Below are 24,441 nucleotides of genomic sequence, written 5' to 3' on the forward strand. Positions count from 1 at the left end.
CAAGGAGTCCATTTGGATGGCGTCATTGTTTTGGCAACACCACTGGGAAAATCACCAATGTCATTTGTAGTAACCTTTCGACCAAAAAGGTCAATGATAAAATGAACCAAAAAGCACAAATCTTGAATATTTACATGATTTGGATTTTGCCACCATTTGTTGCAACTATTACTACCCCAGAGAGGTTAGGTCTTGAATATTTACATGATTTGGATTTTGCCACCATTTGTTGCAACTATTACTACCCCAGAGAGGTTAGGTCCAGCCCAGAAGTGTGCGTTAGTTTAAGTGGTGAGCTGTTATTAGGCCTAGTACTCCCCCAAAACTGACACTCCCTTCTCAAGACCATTGACATTACAGTTACCTTATCAATAAGACTACTAGATAAATAAAAAGGAATAATGACACCCAACATTTTTTAATTTACAATGGCCTACAATAAAATAGCACTATCACAACAAAGCTGGTATAAGGTTGGCCTATGTTCCAAGTAGGTCTTATAACTGTGATGTTTGCGCATGAAAAATCACAAAGTGAATTTCATTCAATAGCTTTACATTCCCAGGTTTGTGTTGTCATCACACAGGTCAGGTTAGTCTATAAAAAGGTGACACAAACATACAACTTTAAAACAAAGACATCACATTTGAGTACGTCTTCATTTTTATTATGAGAAGGACAATCACAACATTACACAAAATGGTGAACAATATTTTTCTCATCACTTTGACCAAAAAAATGTACAAAATAAAGATGGATCCAATGTATTGGATATCATTTGAGATATATGTTGCTATGTTTCCAGATTCTTCCTTATACTAGTCAGGTGGGCCTTATATCCCAGCCTACGACTGCTTCAACTCGTTCAATCATCACAATATAACCAAAACCGCCATTGGACTACTCCTCCATTCGGACTGTTGGGGGATACTTGATTAAGACAATACATATACTGTGGATATTGTTTTTAAATATAAAAAAACAACAACATGTTTTACATACTTACAGAGCTTCTATGAATTACCCAAATAACATATAGCCTGCAAAACGTAATACTAAACAGACTTGCTTTATACTGTTTTGATTCTTTTCTCGTAAACGTCACATGACATTTGCATGTTTCCATATCTAACAAACTATGTAGAATGTTTATCTGAAAGAGTACATTCGGGCATATCATCAGCAAACTGTGAAAGGTCATTGGTAATGACATCTTAAATTCAAAGAAACAAAAATATGTTATTTACACTGAGGGCTCTCATAATCTGCGTGTGTAGAAAGATACCTCCGCTCTACAGATCCGTCAACAACTGTAAATGTTGGCAAAACTTTCAAAACAAAATGCACCAGGTAGTGGTACAAGTGGTGGACGGTGACCATTTCCAGGCATTTAACCCTTTTTTTCCCTCTTTCATTTGTTACAATGATTTATCTGTATTTCCATACTTGTGGCACTAGTCTTTGAACAAAACGCCTAGAACAGTCAGTGACTGGCATGATGGGAGAAAGGCCAGTGTCTCGCTTGCAGACTGGTCAGTCCTCACTGCTTCTGAAAGGAGTCTGTGGTTCTGTGGCCAGGCGGGAAAGGAAAGGAGAAAGAAGAAGAGAGTAAGACAGAAAGAGGAAGGAGAAGGAAAGAGAGAGACCAATGAAGGTCAAATCCTCCTGTCATGGCTGCAGGTGGCTCATCCCCCCCCCCCTCCCCCACCCCACCCCACAGTAACCCATTCTCAATAGACAGTACTTTCTCACCCACAAACTCAAACTCACTCCCCCATTTCTTTCTCCCTCTCTCTGTTCTTCCCCTCCCTCCCTCCCTCTGTTCTTTACCCCCCTCCCTCCGTTCTTCCCCCCTCCCTCCCTCCCTCCCTCCCTCACTCTCGTCCACAGACACCCACACACTTCTGCAGCTTTTCGATGGGAACCTCCGTCAATTTCCAAAGTTTCAAACCCAACATCAAAACCCCATCACACTTCAAAAAACAAAATAACTGCTAAGCCCCGAAACCCATTGCTTGTCGTGTGAAGGTTAAATGTAAGCATAGAAAATGTTTTAGAAACCATCATAACTTTACTATGTTTGAGAGCTACCTATCCAAATAAAACATTATTGGTTCCCATTGAGATGAATGGTTAGTTAACTGAGGGAGCACATTGCCTTAAGAAACAACTGTATGAACATGCAGGCCTGCATTAAAATGCGGACTTCAAAAACAACCATTTTAAAAAGGAGAGTAAAAGTAATTGCTTTGAAAGTTCACAGAACTTTTCAAAAGTTCTCCACCAACAGGTAGTTAGGTGGAAGAGAGAGAGAGAGAGACCAAGAAAGAGGAAGCGGGAGATAACAAGAAAATAACAGAAAAGTATTAATGTCCCTTGCCTACCTAGGATCCCATCCTGCTTTGCCCTCACCCTCCCCTACTGTGTCCTTTCACCATAGTTTCTAAATGCTTCCTATAGCTCGAGTGGAATCTGCTTCGAGGTGCCCAGGCTTTGTAGCGGAAACATAATTAAAGTGGTGAAAGATGTAAAAGGTGGAGAATGGGGATGACATCAGGCCAATTTCACACTTGGCACTCGAATGGCCAGGCCCAAGCCAGGACCCTTGCCACGCAACACAGATCAAAGCCCAGTGTCACCGCACCACCGCAAAAAAAAGAAGGCAAAAGGGCACCTAACTATGCTAATCCCCAGGACAAATATATTTTAATCTTGTTAGAATACAAGTTAATGCCAGAGCTCAGTGACTGGACATTGTGGGGAGAACCCGAGTGGACAGATGCACCTTTTACCTTTCTAAATGAGGTACTTCTGTCTGGCACTGCTTGACCATAGTCAGGTCCAACTTTCCTTGGGTAAACACCTCAATGCATTATCAAGCTACACACACACACACACACACACACACACACACACACACACACACACGCACACACACACACACACACACACACTGCACAGAGCTGGGGACCGTTTACAAACAGCAACTCCAGCAGTTGTGTCAGTGACCCTGTCTGAATCCCCACCAGGGCACCTAACATGCAAAGGAAATTAGTATTTTGTGGTCCAGTTTGTCCCCTTTCACATTGAGCCCTTCTCTCTCAATAGCACCTTGGTAACCCTTGATCTCTTATGTATGGGACTCAGGGTACTGGGGCCTGTAGAAGTTGACTGGGCAGACAATGAGACGCGGACGCCTTCTAAGAAGTTGCACAGAAGGCAACTCTCATTTCACACACTGTGTTTGAGTGACCCCTTGGCAAAAGAGACACGGGATAGTTTTCATCGGAATGCTAGACGTTTTTAGGGAACTTTCCATTTGGCTGTTTTTCTCATGTAGGATATCGAATGACCCTTCCTGGTGTAGACCACCCTACCCATTCTCCCACTTAGGAAGCATTTTTTTAAGAAAAAAAGAGAAGATATCCCAAGGAATTTAAGAATCTAGAAACTTGTTAAAACCACTTCCTGGACTAAACTAACCAATGAAATAAGGTTGCTGATTGATTGATGGATGCATACCAGACATAATTCATTTCAATTGCTGGACGATTCGATTCACTTGCAAAAGTAAAAACATGCTACGATATTGTTGATGGACTGGCAGTAGGGCTCAGAGAAAATAGTAAAAAATGAACGTCAATAAAGCATTAGCTCCAATTCCCCACAATTCCTTAATTTTCATGCCTAAACAGCTTTTTCCTCCAATGCTGAGAGTACATTCTGAGTCCACATATGACATAACCCACATAAAAACTTTCTGTTCAATGTTAATAAATGCTGCAGTGAAATACAATAGCATTGCAGGTGGTTTTTCATTTATTTCATGTTATGGTTTCTATTCACATTTCACTTACATAACAGATTATGAAAGGAGTATGGACAGACTACTTTGAAAGGATGTTCATTGCACTGTATGATTCTTCATTACACTTCAGTCATTTCTACACCTAGTCTATAATTTGGAGTTGACCAATAAACCTTTTTAGCACAGACTGACACCCCGCGTGTCATGGGCTTCGTTTGGACAGGCAGTCCAATTCAGATTTTTTTTTTTTTACTACTAATTAGTCTTTTGACGAATAAGATCAGCTCTGAAAAAGATGATGTGATTGGCCAAAAGACCAAATCGTGGAAAAAAGATCAGAATTGGGCTGCCTGTGTAAACGCAGCCATGATGCAGTTATCACAGAAGCAATCTGAGACCCCCTGATGAACTAAGTGCTGAACTCAGCAATACTAGAACAGTGGTTCCCAAACTTTGTTGCTGTGATTTTTAGACATTCAATATTTTGACCCCACAAACAACGTTCCCGAGTAGAAATTGGCCACAGTATGCGGTTGGGTTTGACCCACCATTTTGGGAGCACTGACAAACATGCCACAGATCATGAACATAGGAAATGGAGTCGGCACATAATTTGTTCCATACTGAACTGTCATGATCAATCTCTCATGGTGCCAAACCGTGGGCTACACAGCGAGAGAAGGTAGGTTTCTCATAGTCAATATTCCGTACCATATTCAAATCCTTAATTTTAACACCGAACATTGTCATTTTTCTTCTTTCTTTATATCCCCAAAACAGATGTATTCTCTTTTGCATCCCTCAGTGTTTGCGATGTTTGGTGTGGAGTTCTTTTTAAATACCACTTTAAACGTGTACATGATACTGCAACAAAACAATAAAGTCATTAAGTAAGTAGATCTCCGAGATAGAATTGTGATGAGGCATACATCTGGGGAAGGGTATACAACAATTTCTAGAGTGTTGAAAGTTTCCAAGAGCACAGTCGCCTCCGTCATTGGGAAATGGAAAAAAATATAGAACTACTCAGACGAGCTGTCCGTCCGACTAAACTGAGGAAGTAGGACTTTGGTCAGAGAGGTGACCAAGAACCCAATGAAATCTGACAGAACTACAGAGTTTCTTGGCTGAGATGGGAGAACCTGCCAGAAGGACAACAATCTCTACAATACTTCACCAATCTGGGTTTTATGGGAGAGCGGCCAGACGGAAGCCACTCCTGAGAAAAAGGCACATGACAGCACACCTGGAGTTTGCAAAAATGCACGTGAGACTCTGAATGCATAAGGCAAAAATATTTTGTGTTCTCATGAGACAAAAATGTATGCAAAAAGCCCTATGTCTGGAGAAAAATAAAAACACAGCTCATCACCCGTCCAACACCATCCCTACCTTGAAGCATGGTGGTGGCAGTATCATGCTATTGGAATGCTTTTCAGTGTCAGGGACTGGGAGACTGGTAGCGATAGAGGGAACAATGAATGGAGCCAAATACAGGCAAATCCTTGATGAGAACCTGCTTCAGAGTGGAAACGACCTTAGAACAGGACAATGACCCCAAGCATACAGCCAAAGCAATGTTGGAATGGCTTCAGAACAAGAATGTGAAAGTCCTTGAGTGGCCCATCCGAAGCTTAGACTTGAATCTCATTGAAATTTTGTGGAAAGACTTGAAGATTGCTGTTCACCGCCGCTCCCCATCTAACTTAACAGAGCTTGAGAAAATCTGCATGGAAGAATGGGAGAAAATCCCCAAACCCAGTTGTGCATACCCAAGACGACTCAAAGCTGTAAATCGCTGCCAAAGGTCCTTCTACAAAGTATTGACTAAGAGAAATTAGATATTTCTGTATTTCAATGTCAATACATTTGCAAACAATTGGCATTATGGGGGTATTGTGTGTAGATGGGTGAGAATGTTTTATTTATTGAAGCCATTTTGAATTTCTGAAGGCTCTGTATGTGTCTGTGTTGCTGAGAGAAACAAAGGTAGCCAGACAGGCAGGGCCAAGGGCACATCCTACTCACCTCAGGCCCCATATGCTGTGTGGGGACCAGGCTGTCACTCACTCTCTATGGTTACGCATCATGGCCAACAGAGACACAAGTGAGAGAGCCACCGCTACAGTACATCACACCAACAACATCAGTGTAGAAACCCATCCTCAGCATGACATCTTCTTCGTGGTGCAGAGCACAGCCATTCTCCTCACACGCTGTGAAAAAAAACAAAGAAACAAATATACATTGTGAGAAAGTCATATTTACCAGGGGTGCCTAAAAATAGAACTTTGATTTAGACGATCCAACCTAATTTTAACACGATTGCATGATCCAACCTATTTTTTCCTATGTATTGTGTGTAGATTGGATGGCAATGCACTGTATACTCCATCACACAATTCATTTCTCAGGCAAAATTCAGGTTCGTCAATATATTGTAAAGAACAATCCCGGAATTACATCTAAAGTTGCTGGTGCACATGAGCAACAAAATAACATGCATGTAATACGTATAGTGACTTAGAAGCAAACAGATAAGAATATCGCAAATGGGGTTTGTTATCGTATTCCGTAAAACAGTAATTTGGCATCAATGGTGTATAATCACCACAATGAACCGAAGGTCAAATATATTCACCCATTTGAAGGGTTACCATGTTTCAGACCACTTCCTGCCCTCCCTACACCGCGAAAACACATTCTACTTCTGCGATACAGTACAGTTCTGGAATTCAAATGACACAGTGTCCTATGGTGACGTGAAGGATCGTCGGAGACATGATACCGCAGAAAAATGGCGCAACCGTGTTATGTAAGCGGAAAAAGATATGATCATATAACCAAATCTCTGTTTGCCCACATTGATTTGGTAGATAACACATAAATCATCAGGAAGACATTTCAATGCTAAACAGAGGAGCTGGTGAAATTGTGCATAAAACATCCTCGCCTCCCTCTCTAGTGCTGATAACAAAAACATATCCAATGCAAGAAGATAAGCCTCACCGCATGATGTACCGGTTACTGTATCCCAGTGAGCAAAGCTGGCTAAAAAGACATCCTTTTAACTACACAACTGGTTAAAAAGACGTCATTTTGACTGTAAAACTGGTTAAAAAGACATCATTTCAACCAGTGTCGTCACTGGGATGATTATCCCTGGTTGCTTCCTAGACAAAACGCAAAAACAGCCACCTTACTCATTTTTCGCAAATAAAACTACTCGCTAATCCAGATCAATATACTTCTGTGCGGTCTGCCACACATTACCATGGTGAGGCGACATCAATTCTATCATTGAGCCTCTGAACAGCCTGCACTGTCAACCATTTCTTGTGGTTACAGTCATTGAGAAAATGGTGGCGGGCTAGGCTACCCATCATCTGTATCAGTAGTATCTTCTACCTGTGCTGTCCTATGCAAACGATTCATTCCCTAAGCACTCACTCACACAATAACTCTCTCCTTCGTACACTACTGTGCTTTAACACAGTTTAAAAGCACCTTAAGAAGTATAGAGCGCCCCTAAGCTCGGGTATGGTGAACGGGAAGGGTTATGGTTCAGTGGAGTGTGCCACAGCAGCCACACAGCAGTGGTGGGCGCATCGCTCTCTAGTCTCGCTCACTCCATTTTACTGCTAGTCCTGAGTGGCAGGCGAGAGGGCGGGGTGGCAATGGCAGCCACGATGGAAGAATTACTACACCCACCATTCCACAGGAACAACCACTGCTTCCTGCAGCTGGCTGTGTGCCGGTGAATAGGCGCCAGTCATCACAGACTATGAGAAAATAGTGGTACTATGTGGTAATAACGCTACATGAATGGGTTTTCCTTAAAAAAAGGTGCATTGTAAATATGCATGTGTTGCAGAAGATTTTATTTTACACAAGGCGCAGCAAAAGTCGGCAAACTACGTAGACACGTTTTGTGATTAATTATATATTCAATCGAGAAACCATAGTGTAATAAGTGAATTATTTGACAATATTTGATAAATTCTGTCAAGTGGGTGGCTAAGCTGAGTCAAAACTGGCAACAGACCAAATGGATATCTCATGAAATGATACAGCAATTCGTGTCCCTCAAAACAAAAACAGTAATACTGTTTTTTAGTCAACTTGTAAGAAAACAATGCAATGCCTTTGAGTCTATTAATATATATATATATATATATATATATATATATATATATTTTTTTTTACATTTAAAAAAACCCATTTAACTTCTTATTACACTGTATTTGTACATAAAGTTAAGGGGGGGGGGGGGTCACAAATTACTGAAATATTATAATAACAGAATACAAGTACGTTGGGTTACTTTACACATAACAAAAGTAATACATTTATTTATGTATACACACATACATATATATATTAAAAAAAGATAACTTACTGAAAACTTTATGAAATTAGATGTCAGAGGAAGTCCAACTGTAAAATACTGAACATCCTGTAAAAAAGCTTCCATGTAGATCATCTGCATGTCTTGGTCCCCAAGTGAGCAGGTATAATCTGCTAACAAACCTATTAAATCTAAATGTTTGTTTGCTTCTCAGAACAGTTAGCGCCACATATGTTCACAGAAAAGGAAATAAATACAAATAAAATGAAACTTCAGAAAAACTTTTGCATTCATGCATTCATGCTAGTGATCCTTTCCAGAAGATTGTATATTATGTGGGTCACATCCACACCCCCGCCCTTTTTCCCCACCCCCCAACCCCTCCAAATAAAAAACATCCTTTTGGATGACCAGAGTGACTCTTAACCAACTGCATTTAAGGTCAGAGTTCATCATTTCCCCTTGGCAACACCACAGCAACCTGCGACACTGTCTAGACAGGTCATGGTGGCCACCACCCCAGGCCAACCCCCCCTGGCTCTTTCCGGAAGGAGGTGTCAGCAGCAGCCAAGTACAGGGTAAAGAAGGCAGGTCGGATCGTCGCCCTCCTCCCTCCACTGATCAAAGCTGACGCTACTCCGTGCCAGGGCCCTGGTCAAAGGGGGCAGGGCCGGGAGATGAACTCTGTGTTTCTCTAATCTGGACGTGTCCAGACCAAATTGTCTCCTTTCACAGCCCAGAATGGACCCTTCCGGTGCCACTGATTACATTAGGGAGGAGAGGCTCTTTTCACAGGGGCTGTCTGCACAAAAGGGGAGCTTCTGTGCCCCTCCGCCATCTGGTCTCCAAAATAAGAGAAAGGGTCCCAGGAAGAGAATAAGCCCAGCGAGCCACGCCTCCCTTTAATTAAAGGGATGCTATTTGAATAGATGGGATGGCTGGACAGATAAGCAAACATACAGTAAAGCCTCACACATTCAGCCCAGAGATTGGGACCCAATCTGCATTTGCAAATAAAGCCAGTGTGTACAGCTCTGTCAGATGGGCTCTAACCATTTTGGAGGATTTATGTAAATATGGATTTTGCTGCAGAACAACAGAAAACAACAAAAATCTAAATTCGGCTGTTGAGCACCACTCTCAAGCCATCTGTTAATAACCACACATTTGAATTCCTAATTAATCAAACATTGGAGAATGTCTTTGAATCGACAAATACATTGCTGTAGTGTAGAAAGGAATGGGTTAATTATTTTGATGGCAAAATTATACCTGGTTGATCTGAAGGTGATAGTTACCAAAGCTTGTCCTTTCTCAACAATGACAGGCCGATGTCTCTTCTTGGCCAATATAAGGGATTTGAATGGTGTCTCTCTGGACATGTACAGTGTAGGATCCAACCGGCCAGCCATCCTGAAAGAGAAGAGGCCCCTTAACACTTTATCCATTGTATCCCCATTGGAGGAATGGATGGCCATCTTTAAAAAGATACTGGACAGGAACTGGTCTCTATGTATCGTTTCAGAAGCTGAAAATCCTTGCAGATTGCAATGATCTCCAGAGAACTCATCAAATGTTGTCTACGACTAGACATGAAACAAAATCAAGCCTTTGTGGAACATTGTAGAGAACATTGCAATTACATAACTATCATTATCAGGCATCATGATAAGATTAGGGGAGACCCGGGTTGGAGGTCTCACGGGTTGGATGACACAATGCTAATTACTCCCAATCTAAATGGCACTGTGTAAGAACTCATCCACCTGGTCAATTCATGTCAGCGTGTCAAAACATTGAGGTGAGGGGAATTTATATTTTTCATAGGTGAAAGTAAAAAAAAAATGAATTATTGGTATCTTCTTTGTGAATCTTTGAATTATGAGAGTATCCATGAACAATTATGTTGTTGAAAGGAGAAAAATTGAGAGCTATATTTCAAACCTATTTCGGAGTTCGGATCATCCCCCTCATTAAGATGCTAGTTACCATGTGGTAACTAGCATCTTAATGAGCACATGGAATGTAGGGTTGATTGTCACTATCAACATTGCCCCTGCCAGTACACAATCCACCCCAAGCTCTTTTGCGCTTGTGCCATTTAGTATTTAGTATTCATTAGGATCCCCATTAAATACTTACTGTACCTGGCAGACACCTTGATCAAGAATGAGGTTCACCTAGGGCGAGTCTTAGCCATTGTACTCCGGCCATGCTGACCCCTGCGAATTCCCCAAATGTGTGAATCTCGACTGCATAATGTGTGGTAGTGGGGGACTGTGTCCACGCTCTCCCATGACTGTATTTCTAGGTATTACTGCACTGTTGGAGCTAGAAACACAATATTTTCACGACACCTGTGATAACATCTGCAAATCTGTGTCCTCGAACAATACACTTTGATTTGATTTTGATTTGAGCTGCTGCCAAGCTACTCTTCCTGGGGTCCAAACAGAAATAAATGTCACGTTCCTGACCTGTTTTCTGTTAGTTTGTGTATGTGTTAGCTGGTCAGGACGTGAGTTTGGGTGGGCAGTCTATGTTTTCTGTTTCTATGTTGGTTTAAGGGTGACCTGATATGGCTCTCAATTAGAGGCAGGTGGTTTTCATTTCCTCTGATTGAGAGCCATATTAAGGTAGGTGTTTTCACACTGTTTGTTTGTGGGTGGTTGTCTCCTGTGTCTGTGTGATGTTACGCCACATGGGACTGTTTCGGTTTTGTTTGTTCGGTTTATGTAGTCTGTTCCTGTTTTCATGCGTTCTTCGTTATACGTAAGTTCTTATGTTCAGGTGCGTCTACGTCGTTTGTTGTTTTGTAGTTATTCAAGTATAGTTCGTTTTCTGTCTATGTCGTGTCTTGTTTAAATCAATAAATCATGTCATCATACCTCGCTGCATATTGGTCTTCAGATCCCTCTCTCCTCTCCTCGTCTGAGGAGGAGGAGGATTTAGAGAACCGTTACAATAAAACAATTACATCACAACACAACAACAGCCTACATCATAAATAAAACAATTATACAATATATTATTACAAATTTACAATTTAAAATGTACACTATTACAATAATACAATTGTACAATGTGTGTATGTAGAGTGCGTGTGTTAGATTGTGTTTGCGTATGTCTCTCTTCACAGTCCGTGTTGTGCCGTGAGGTGCTGTTTTATCTGTTTCTTTAATCTGATTTCACTGCTCGCTTGAGTTATTTGATGTGGAAGAGAGTTCCATGTAGTCACGGCTCTATAGTACTGTGTGTTTCTTAGCCTCTGTTCTGAACTTGGGGTGCTGTGAAGAGACCCCTGGTGGCTTGTCTTCTGGGGTACGTATGGGTGTTTGAGCTGTATGTTCGCTGTTTGAACAGACAGATCGGTGCTTTCAACACGTCAATACCTCTCACGAAGACAAGTAGTGGTGCAGTCAATCTCTCCTCTACTTTGAGCCAGGAGAGATTGACATGCATGTTAATGATATCAGCCCTTCATGTACAGTTAAGAGCCAGCCGTGCTGGTCTCTTCTGGGCCAACTGTAATTGCCTATCGGTGTGTCCTTCTTTGTGGCACTTGACCATATAACTGGGTAGTAGTCCAGGTGGGATAAAACTGGGGCCTGTAGAACTTGTTTGGTTGATTGTAATGTAAAGAGATCCCTTCGTTGCCTTTCTCTCTCTCAAAAACATGTATTTGGTCACACACATACACACAAAACGTTTCTCAAAATGTCAGATGTTATTCTAAAGACATAAAATGCTGCATTTTGTTAGGAATATCGTTCGATCAAAGAGAGTTGGCTATTTCTAAGACTTTGTTTGCTATATCGCTTCACTTCCCGTTACAAAAGAAATAAGCTACTAGTAATCATAGCGACAACCAACTCCACACTGTGTGACAACCGACCCCATACTGTGTGACGACCAAACCCGCGATGGGGCAGGTGTGTTTGATGGCTTATAACTACATGTTGGAATAGGATACGTGGATAAAACGGGTCCCCATTTCAACCCAAGACATTGGCCTTTCTCCTAATATTGAAAATGGTGATATACTGGTGCTGTCAATAAAAAGCACAGATGCGAGCAGAAAGTGTGACGACCAACCGTTCTCCCCTATTCTCTGGATAAGAGCGTCTGCTAAATGACCAAAATGTAAATGTCATACCGTAGCAATATTCCAAAGATTTCTTTACGTGGTTCAATAATCCTCCAGGTACCAATGAAACATTCTTAAGGGTGAAACGTGTGCTGAACGATAAGACTTTGAATCCATGATCGTCAGTTCATCCCGGACTGTAATCACTTTGAATGACAAGTTCCTCCGCAAATGACACTTTAAGGCTAAAGGGCATTGTGATATCGCTGTTGTGATTTCATCTCGATTGTGTGTGTGTGTGTGTGTGTGTCTGTCTGGGGGTTAAGGGTGAGATCTACAGATGGATGTCTGAGACTGACTCAGTTACTTCGACCGTTTTGGGATGACATGGGTGAGCGTGGCATGAAGAGGGTAGGTGTCTGCAGTCAAATGGAGTATATGAGCACAGTCCCAGTTGTAATTAGCGTTTGTTCCATATGAGGCTTTTCCGTGCAACAAATGACGTTATCGGGTCTTATGGTTGCCCATTACTTCTGGTAACAAACGAATTGAAAACAACTTCCATCCTACGGAGACCAGCGAATGGCGTTCCAGGGAGGGACTCGAGTCACTGTGTGAAATGAACAAGAACAGACACGACACCTGGCATTTCCCAGCCAAAGTGTCTTGTTGTACACTGCTGAGCACACTGCTGGAACAGCCTGCTTAATTGTGCTAGTTGAAGAGACTGGTGGAAATGGCAGTCTAACCTACTCCACTTTTGTTTACTCCAACAACATTCTAAAAAACCTATTGACGAAACGCTTCTGGAAACTGTTTTTCTTCTCGCTATGCACAGTCTCTGCTAAAAGTAACGAATAAAAAGAGATAAAAGCTTTCCAGTAGAAATAAAACGCTCAACTCCATTGCAGCCTGGTGTGATGCAAGCTGCCGATGCATAACGGCTATCCAAAAGACATAGCGTGTGGTTTCCTTGGCACCACTATTTGCCCACAGTCCTGAAGTTAATGAAAGTAAGCAAAGTCTTTAACAATGAGCGCCACGGAAAAACATGCAAAACACTTAAAAGGGGGAGAGTAAAGCTACCAGATGGCAAACCAGAGGATCAAATGTGATGTTTTATGAAAAATGGGTAAAATAGAGGAAAAAAAGACAAACCCCACATTTGACTCATAAACTTGAGTATTCTACTGATATGCGGTTCCTTATTAATAAACTGGACTTCACCAGACTTTTTTGTAATATGCACAAGACTTGACATGATCATAAACCCATCTTTAATTATGCCCTAGTCACCCAAACATAGTGCTCGGTCAAAAATGCCATGTAACACTGCATTTGCACCGCTAGACATTTGCATACAGCAACTGAGAGTTGACACAAAATATAATTCTGCCGGAAGATCCCTTTAATATTGATCAAACTTGATTTTTTTCATGAAAATGGTGTTCAATTGGTGCTCATATTTGAGCTTCTGATTGCTTGATAAATAAGGGCTTATGTAACAGGCCCACAGGTGACCGATAGTACAGAGAATGGAATAATATGTTACTCCTGCTTCCTCCATTTTCAAGTGATTCCTCCAAGTCCAACCAACTCATTAAAACTTTGTTGAAGTGAGTAATTAGCCAACAGTTTACAGCTGTGTAACCATCCATAAGATGGTGTTGAAGATGAAAGAGGTCAAGTCAAAACAAACTTTACCATTGAGATCAATGAGGGATCCTGGAGGTCATGGCAGTAAGCCCTGCTAAGAGCCTCGGATGACACAAACTGAACACTGAGCACTTTGTAAGTGTCTATAAAAATAAAAGCCACACAAACATGAAAAATATCAATTTCACATTTGGTTTAGCGCTTTACCACCTTGTGTCACCGACACTCTGAGAGTTGGGCTGTGGAAGACAAAACACAGCTCCTGGATAAGGATTGTGTTATTGCCTATCAATTAGCATCAAAAGGGGATTAACCCACATGGCTGATGGGGTGAGGTGGTGCGGGGGCCCGCGCACAGTCACTGAATACCAGGGGTTAAACCTCTGACTTCATTAGGCCTGACCTTTCCACACCATTGTGTGACAGGAGAAAGGACATGGTGCAGTCTGCATTTCCCTTGCTCATTTTGACTTCTGTGGAGTTAAATGTATAAAACAAGCCAAAGGCATGCTAGCTCGCGCTCAGTGAGATATGAAATCCACCCTAAAGGTCTCTTGACTGATGTGGGTTTCCACGGTTTGCAGCAGGTGGGCATTTACCCTCCAACACCCACCCTGTACAATAAAGAATTTCCTCCACCTTTGAGCGAGGTGAGATTTACTAATTAGTCATGGTGCATCGTACTCTAGTTATGAGGAACCGGCGGGGGAGGCTGGTTCTAACTCTGCTCTGCCTGGCCGTCAATTCACGAAAGGTCACAGTGCTTTAGGAGAGAGAGCAGGTATTCCAGCTGAAGCTAATGAGAGACCCTAATTAAGAAAATATACGAACACACATGCAGAACGAAAAGTGCCACGCATACGAGGAAGCGCGTAGGAAGGAATACTCCAGGATGGTTGCTAACTTAACTATGCAGGTGATAGGCCATGTACTGTATTTTATTTCCTTTAAGATATTTTTATGTAATCTCAAAAAAACTCAGCTGACTAATGGTCAGTCAAAAAGTACAAGTAGTTCAACCAAATTTTATAGAGAGAGAGAAACAGTCCATTTCATTAATCTGCAAAACCGACACCTCCAGATTTTCCTATAAACAAAACAATAACAACGGAATAGCATGAAAGCAACCCATGCCCATCTGTGCCATTGGCCAATTTATCCCAAGAACACTAAAGTGTGCGGAAAAAAGTTACCATGGCAGCGACATGGCATGAATGCGTCGTACTGTATCTCACGACGAAAGTGATGCACTTCGTAGTAAGAAAACAAAACGTGTTTAACATAAGACGCCACCCGAGGACAAAAGTTTCCAGCCAAAAGGTCTCTCTATTCAATCTGGACAGTCTTCAAGGCTAGGGGTCGCAGTCAGACGTTGCTCACCCACCCCATACCGCTTTTTCTTTACTCTTATGGAGAGTTTTATAGATGAGTACACCCCATTTAAAAGGCAGTGGCTGAAGGATTTGCAGTCAAATGAAAACAGGGGAAATTGCTGGAGCTGTCAGTGTTACGCAGCTGGGTGGGAAGGACATGCTGTGTGTGCACATCCTAAAACCAGCAGCTGCATCTAGAACAGTGGAACATGGGAAAGCACTTAGCATTCACACGGAGCAGCGCAGTCAACATCTGAAACAAACCATTCACTTATTTACCATTCAAACTAAATAGCACGGTCGCAACCGTACTTTAAAGCTGATGTTTACTCCATGTTTCCATTGGCATATATTATTTGTCCCGCTCATCTTTTTCCGTCTAAAGAGACCCTCCCACCCGAATAAAAGGCCGACACTTCAAATAGAGACTAGTCAAAAGAGGACCTTCAATGACTTCAAGACATTCTTGCTATTTCGGATAAACGCATGGCATCATCATTGTCTTAACCTTGTCCTTTGACTTTTGAGCGACATGTCCATCCTATTGCAGATGACCTCCCAGTAATCAAAGATCTGCCTGTCCCAGACACACAGAGGGGTCATGCAGACAACTTTCAAGACGGCTTGATCAATTCTCTCATTTATTAGTGAGGTCGAAAGCGGATCCTCATCAGGTAGGCTTTAATGTCTGAGAAGTTCGCCCAGGATCCACGTACACACGTACCAGACTTGAACGCATGAGTAACGTGAAATGTGTACTATACAAACATGACACAATATTATTTGTTATTATTTCAATGTCTCGTTAAATTATTTTACATTTCGTGAAGGCTCCGGCCTTGTAATATCAGAAGAAACATTGTGTGAGAAAGTGTCCTAAATATCAAGACCTTAAAAGTGGGATAGTTCACTCAAATTACAAAAATACATACATTGGTTTCCTTACCATGTAAGCAGTCTATGGACAAAACCACAATACTTGCTTTGGTTTTGTTTACTTGACCAATGCTTACTCTTTAGCAATTTTGACAATATCCCTGGTGTGAGTATTTTTGGCATTTGATGTCATCTTAAAGCTAGAATCTTTATTTGAAATAATAACAAAGCGGACACCCCACCTCTGTTTTGGTAAAAAGCTGGGGGTTGGGCCAGGAGAAATGTAACCACTCAAATTCATAGACAGAGCTATGGATGCACGGCCTGACCATCCATGATAGCGCCATTATAGTTTTAACCATGTTTTGAGGCTATACACAGTTTGTTTACATTTACTTTGTTTACAAACATTGGAGTATATTTGGGGTTCTGATGGCGTACAACATCTGAACTAAGCTCATGAGGCATTTACAAATTATATTATTTTAAGAATCCAAAGTCCAAAAATGGATGTAGCAACTAAGGATTCTAGCTTTAAAGTAACTTTATTAATTAAGCTATGCAGTACATTTGAGTGACTTTGTGACGATTTGGACATAAAACACAGAAAATACTAATATAAGGTCAGGGGACATGTGTTTTTTCTAAATTCATACCCATAGCCCTATATATGGATAGCCCTTTAGACAACGGTAAAAACAAAGTTCGTTTACTTATGGATTACATTTTACATGTATAGTCATTTAGCGGATGCTCTTATCCAGTGCATACATTTTCATACCGGTCCCCCGTGGGAACTGAACCCACAACCCGGGCGTTGTGAGCGCCATGCTCTACCAAGTGAGCTCCAAGGGAGCAGAGCAGAGGCTAAATGGTAGATTGTTACATTATGTTTCAAAATACATTTCCTTATATCGAAACACACACTTCCAACTATCGCAGCTGCCTAGAAATGAATACACATGTATTTTGTAACACAGCCAACCCTGTCGTAACTTACTTCAAACCGCGGAGTATTCATAATAATAGCACAGTTTAACACCAAATAAAGTTATATTATTCTTTCAGCAGAATTTGCGTTATTGTTGTACTGTTTGTACAGTACAACATTTTACTAATGCTCAGTCATTAGTTGTTTCAAACTTTAGGACATCTTTACATTTTTGGTTGTTGAGGAAATACTTCAGCCACAACCCCCAATGTCAAATTATCTCTAATGCCTGTTATATCAGCCCTTGTTTTCCAAACCCAAATGTGCCCCAGAAATCTGACTGCACAAAACTCAATGCACAAAACACAACTGTATTGGGCATTGCCTTGTCTCACCCCAAAGGTCAAGAGGTTTGAGCGAACAGTGAAAAATCAAGGACTATAGTGCAGACAACCTGACATTAAGCCGAAGCTTGATTCTCCTACCCCACTACCAACCCTCAAAGCCTCCCCCCCACCACCGCCCTCCACATCCTGACACGCACACAAACCAACAGTCCTCTTTCTACTGTTGTGGCGTGGGAGTAGCATGCCAGCTTAACGTGTCACTGGCAGCCATTCTTGTGTTAGGTGGTATAGAAACACAGGTTGACCTCCATAAAACCAAGGCCACCATTCAGAGCGTGAAAGTCAGAGGTACCAGAAACCTACACCACACAATTAGAAAATAGTTTGTAGCTACAGTTTTTACTATATGAGAACATGTTAAGTTTACACTATGAAATAATTTGAACCAGACTATTCAAAGAACAGAGAGAGAAATGTAAATGTAAGGAGATGTACAGTTTATGGATTCTCTTTGGTATACCATTTTTTTTGTTTTTTACTTTTCAAAGGCCTGATCATGATTTGCTTGTTCAAAAGCATGTTGGCAAATAATATATAGAAAGGTAATTACAAGTAATTCAAAGATAATGCGGGCAACTATAAAACTGCAAACTCAAAGTCTTATAGCTTTAAAGGTTTAGTTGCAAATGTCCACTTCAGGGATCGAGTTGATTTGTTCATTCATTCCTCATGCAACATCTAGTCAATTATAGTGCAATAATTGATTGAAACATTAAAAGTTACGTTTACTGCAAAAAGTACACTCATCATATCCCCATATATACCGTTTGAGTTTTGCAGTAATGATGAGTCGCAATAAATATTTCACTGTGTTACAACAAATGACTGCTAAAAGATACAATATTAAAGTACAAAAATTGTTGGGTAACCTTTGTTTGAAAAGCAGTCAAATAACGATGGGAAATTGCAACAACAACAAAAAGATATTAAATTATATGCCAAGTAACGTATTTTACAATAATATAATCAGTTAATATTATATATTGTGGTCTGTGTATGTGTACATCTAATTCGATTGCAATTTTTCAACTTAACAATAAATAATAATTTGGTTTGAAAATCTACCAAACACATTTTTTTTTAATATGTATTATAGAAGCAGCATAATATTTGATACTAAAGATAACACAATTTGGTATGTTTTTTAAATTAGGATATATAGGTCTGCATGTGTCACACTATCTGTACTTATCGGGGTTAAATGTTTATTTTAAGACATTGCAAAACAACGGGATAACCTGTTGTAAATAACCTGAAAACTGAAGAAAAATAATATATATATAGTGAAATCTTTTAATTTAATTGTTTTATATTTTATACGTTTCACTTAATTTTGAATCATAGGATATGTTGGATCGCGATCAAATGTAAAATCATATCATTTAACTGTAGAGAACAGTCAACCACAAACGGACAAATTCGTATGATAACATTCGATGCAATTTTGGACAAAAAACTTTTGGGGATAGCCAATAAAAAGTGAATGGTTACCCGTCTCAATGCCATCATCTAATAATCGAACGACCTTGTACGAAGGGGGAAAAAAAGATGAAATAAAGATAAAAAAACATAAATCCATGTTCAGGATGTTCATATTAGTTCCCTCACTGACGATTTAACATTGTTCAGTTGCATATCGTTTTTTTTTTGTAGAAATTGTACTGGTTCCTAATCATAAACCCTGCATTTTCAATTAGCCTGATCCAGTAGCTACATTACAGCGCAAACTCTTTCCCCTTCGGCTGCACCATAAAATGGAGGATGCTGGCCTTGAATTTTCGACAGCTAAGACCAGCAAAGAGTACAGCTGTGCAAATAGTCATGATCTTGTGCAGCCATGGGGGAAGAGGCAAGTGGGCCCATATTCTGGCAGACTGCGAGGAGACCCTTTCAAATACAGCAAAGGCTTTGATTCAAAAACTATGCCACACCAATATCAAAGGAAACGCCCTGTTTCCAGAGTGCAGCGTCATTACGTAGTCAGGATAGGAAAAACAACCAGCCATTTAGAAAGCAGCATTGGCTGGTGTCGCTGTTGTGCAGTGCACTGATAAAAGATTAAACAACCTAATTTAACCTACCGTAATATAATGTATTAGCACAGAGATCTCCCCAAAAAAAGTGTTCAAATAAAATAGAAAAATGGCTTTAAGATGAACCACATTCTCTCTGGGCATTTCCATGATACTAGAATTTAAATCGTGACTGCGGCCACTAGAGCGAGGCAAGCAAAAGGGAACCGATAACAGAGTAGTAAAACGATTCTGAGACATACGTCAGTATTTTTTCCCCAGCTAAAAGCCTCTGGTGAAAAGTTATCTGATTTCAGATCCACATTGTGTAATTATCTTGTGAAGATATCAACAATCTGAGTTTATTAGAAGTGGTCGCTGAAAATGAATGGACTGCAGAGCTGAATGCAAAGTGCCATTTCTCAGCAACAGATTTGACAATGAAAGCTGCTACTCATTTTCTGTTAATATTAGCCTGTGAAGCAGTCATGCTCCCCCAAGGCAATAACACTTGCTCTCTTTACCCAACACCTTATAGCATTCCTAGCGTTACTATTTTCTCCTTGCAACATACCCAAATGTGCTTTAGCGAACAGGTCAACAATATTCTTACCATCAGCCATGGAACAGTGTCCTCACCACAGACATGGGGTTTATGTACAGGGTTCAAGATGTCATAAGGGCCTTCTGTAAACAAAGACAACAAACATTTTAATATGCTGCTAATGTGAAAAACAAACAAATAACCTATGCTTGACATAGGATTAAAGACATGAAATTAAGGACAGAGTCTATTTTAAGTGTAACTGAAATGTTCTTAATCATTATAATTGCATTATAATCCATTGTACCTGTCTGCTTTCAGTAAAGTGTTTGTGAAAAATGTACTTAAAATGTATTTCAAATATATGTTGATGAGCATAGCAGGTTTCCCAAAGGAAGCCGATTTTGTTACAATGTCATCGTACACAAATTGTGTGGTTTTTTAATTTAAACCAGGTCCATTGGACCGTCATGAACATGCTTACTGACAGACCATCACCATGAGCATGCAATGTTTTTCTCCCTCTCTAATTGCAATTGGAATATTGTACATGTCAACCATTTCAGGTCAGATTGGGGACAAACCTGCAAAGATAAAACTTCCCAAGTAAGTCTACATTGAAACATAATCTTAAACCACTCAAAAACCATTAACGTATCTGTCCTGTGAAAATCTCACTTTTAAAAGTTCATATTCTGTTAATTCATACCCAAATCACGTTATTGACTCATCCTATACTCGTATGTGGCCAAAGCATACATTGGCGGGGGAAAGAAACACTTCAAAAACTCCACCTCAAACTTGTATCTCAAACAGACCGTTTTGAAAATGCTTGCTATTTCCTCACAGAGGATAGTGAAATGAAATGGCCAATCAGCGGTCTACTAGCATTAATATCTTTAATGACCGGTATACGCCCACACTATTCTGTCGTTGGGGCACGCCCAAGCCATTCAAACACAGAAAGGCTTCTTTTTTAATTACCATTTTTTGGAAGGAAAACTTTTTCACTCATATTGTAATTATAGGTCATATTAATTAGGTTATAGATTAATATAAACTCGAGACAGTTGCTTTAAGACTCAGCCGATGATCATTAAGTGATCTGTCCAGGCCGGTCACTGATAAGACTCACAGATAAACATCACAGAGCCAGCGATTACAGTCAGACTGCACCCTGATGGGTGTTTAACAGCACCCAAAGAGGCCTTGCGTCTATTACGATCTCTCTTTAGAGGTATACTGTACACCATTAACTTGTCATTACAACTCCTTCTGATAATAAAGTAAAAAGTGTACAAAACCACACGTTAAATGTAGGCTAAGAAATCTTGTGTCCATTAACCCCATTTGTTACATCAGAATCAGCATCAAAGACATGTCTATCACTTGCATAAGTTATTATGTCAAACCATAATGCCATGAGCCACTATGTGCCATGAGCAAAATGCTGATGGCTGTGCCTATAAGATCTCAAAGTTCCAGGCTGCCCTGCTCATTTTCGGAACTCTGTCACTACCCTCAACTGTGACGACGAGGGGCGTAAGACTGAATACTATGGATATTTTTGCTGATAGATAAACAAAACCAGACAGTGGGATAGTCCATATCATGTGTGCATATGAACAACAGGGTTGATGTGGGAAAAAGAGACTAACAGTGTCCAGAATTCTTTTTATATTATCAAAGAAACAAAAAAGGGGGTTTTGGTGCAATGAATGCTCACTTTACATTCAGCAACAACAAAAACATCTATGCTTTCTCTGATCTATCGCAGATAACCGCACTGTGTTCAAGTATTCTGTCCAAGGTTTGTCTCATTACATTCATCAAATAGCCAAAGAATCAATAGGCGATAGAAAATAACAATGCTTTGAGATTTCAGCAGCCGCCATCTTGTCCTGTCAAACCAGAGGCGGGTGGGAGGGTAGCTTCCAAGTCATGTGACTACTGTTTCTTTAGACAGCTACAATGACAAAGCAAAGGTGTCTATTTCACATGCAAAGTAGAATCTCTGACCGAGGCAACAAAAAATGTGGATATACCCGCTGAAGAGCACCTTCTTATCTAAAATGTCAAATTTGTAGAATCTTATTGTGCATGCAATGGAAAAATCGATGAATTATGTAAATGTTTCAGGCTACACAATTTCATTTTTTTAAACACAGTCAATTAAAATGGCTTCTTCAACAAAAACTTAACAGTAATTATAGTGTCCTATACCAAATTCAGTGATTGGCAAGAGATGGCAGGAAACCACCTTAGACAGGTACAGAAGACTACAGCTAATAAACATAGGCTAATAAACCTAATGGCTGACACAAATCACGTTTTGGTTCATCTTCAGGGCTATATTGCCTTACCTGAAGTAACAATTTGTGGGCTATAGGCCCACATTGATTGTGTGAACAAAGAAAACTGCTACCTGTTACTCGTGTTTTGACACAGTTCCAACATCCAATTTTCATGACTAAGAGCTCGTTTGGCAATTGGTAGCTTAGAATGTACTTGTTGGGTTATGGGCCATCTCATGCGCTATCCTGCCTTACCTTAACAGGTAGACGCCAATTGTACAATACCTCAGTAATTTACTTATCATCATTTACTTGTAATTTACTTTTTCAACCAGAACTAACCTTTCAAATAACTGCTCCATTGAAACGCTCCATTAGGCTTAAACTTCGGGCAAATAGGCTTTTTGTCAGGACGAAAGAAGATGATACCTGCGGGTTAAGAGCACACTAGCACATGCCAACAATGGCGTGGTATTTACCACACGCGCAGTGCAGCTACACTACATCAATTCAATTTCCTAATTTAGCCTACAATGTTGTTGTAAAACAATGTCGTAATCCATCAACAAATTACAAATATTTGGGAGTAACATGTATCCAACGTTCAAGTGCTTGTCGGAACTTTGAGATGTTCGACTTGCTAAATGGTTGTAGTCATACACGTGCCACGTTAACCAGTTAGCAAGTCGGACATTTCCGAGTTTCCTAGCTCCGACTACCACATGAACTCGGCATAACACACTGTTACTCGTGTAACATTTAAAAAGGGCCATCATCCTGTAGCTCTGAAAATGCTGAACAAGTAAGAGGCACTCTCTTGTGAGGCGCTCAAATGGTTAATAGGTATTCACGTGAGCAAAGGTGCGTCACCTGCGCATCTTCACAAAGTAGGCAACAGGACGAAGAATGAGGGATGCATATTTCCTCAAAAGCAACAATGCTGTTGTTGTCTGTTTGGCAGTGCATAATTCACATCACATAAGGCATGCGTTATATACAGCAATGAAGTCAATTTAACAGCATGTGATGTCTGTTGATTATTTTTTTATATAAAAACACATTTCCGATTCTTTATCATAACATATTAATTTTAACAGCAATGAACGATAGCATTTATTTAGTAAGCTTGTATAAAATAGTAGCCTATCGCGCTCTACAGACGGTTGGTTGTCTTACCTGTAAATAATGAATTGTCTGATGATAAACATTGAAAAAACTTTCAAAGCGTCAGCCTAAATATTGATTTATATTGCGCGGTAATTCAATCGCTAGCGTTGTTGAGTGATTGTAAATTCCCATGTTGAATTCATTATTTCTTATCAATTTAGATGGAGACTTAAAACTCCATCTCCAATTTGTTCAGTTTCAGACAGACTCCAGACAGTCTCAAAACAGTTACGTGCCTGTCTGTGTTGCGCGTGCACGACCCGCGCAAAAAAATGAGCAACACTTCAGACTGACAGCCAAAGAGCCAATGGCATTGTGAATCTGAACCTGGCATCCAATGACTAAGGCCATAATGATAGCCCTCGTGCTCGAATGCTAGGGTTGAAATGAATCATTAGGCTGGGCTACGTTTAACTGTGTCAAGCTTGAACTTGAAAATAGAATTGGGAGAACTGTCAAAACACTTGACTTGCCCATCTATTGTGAAATAAAGTGCATTGTGGATATGTTAGTGTAGTGCACCTATTCTGGATGAATCCTCAACTGAATTAATGCACAATTGAAGTAATTATTTGACTGTATGTAATGCACATTTTACATGCAATAACTGAGCAAAATACCAGCAGACAGACAGTTATCAATTATGTAACATCCTTTCACAGAGGCTACAGTTTATCATGAAATGTAACATTTTTATTCTTGACAATCCCAATAGGGTGCGTCCCGACATCTTGACCATATATGGTAATTGACCGGTAATTGACCATGAAGAAAAATTGGTGAAACTTGCTTTAACTCTTAACACATATTTTTGGGGTAGTGGAAGAAGTTTAAAATGTTTTACTTAAGCCAAGCAGTTAAATATAGTCAAACTTAAATGTAATAAAATAATTGGTGTTATTACTTTGATAGTGTAGTTTATCAACTTTATTACTTTG

General features: G+C 40.3%; 1 long non-coding RNA gene and 1 other non-coding gene across 3 annotated transcripts; one reads left to right on the plus strand and one right to left on the minus strand.

Moving 5' to 3' along the window:
* Positions 1-651: 651 nt before the first annotated feature.
* On the minus strand, positions 652-23,759 carry LOC129859422 (uncharacterized). 2 transcript variants are annotated; one of them, XR_008760158.1, is made up of 5 exons: positions 23,513-23,759; positions 22,679-22,783; positions 20,112-20,185; positions 5,837-6,024; positions 652-1,568 (listed from the first exon to the last, which is right to left on the minus strand). It is a non-coding gene; the product is annotated as an uncharacterized LOC129859422 (long non-coding RNA). The 2 variants fall into 2 exon arrangements; XR_008760157.1 differs by having other exon boundaries at positions 22,679-22,765; positions 23,513-23,758.
* LOC129860228 (U1 spliceosomal RNA) lies at positions 10,295-10,454 on the plus strand. The gene has a single exon (XR_008760326.1). It is a non-coding gene; the product is annotated as a U1 spliceosomal RNA (small nuclear RNA).
* Positions 23,760-24,441: the final 682 nt, after the last annotated feature.

Source organism: Salvelinus fontinalis, chromosome 7, assembly GCF_029448725.1.
Source record: "Salvelinus fontinalis isolate EN_2023a chromosome 7, ASM2944872v1, whole genome shotgun sequence".
NCBI classification, from domain to species: domain Eukaryota; kingdom Metazoa; phylum Chordata; class Actinopteri; order Salmoniformes; family Salmonidae; genus Salvelinus; species Salvelinus fontinalis.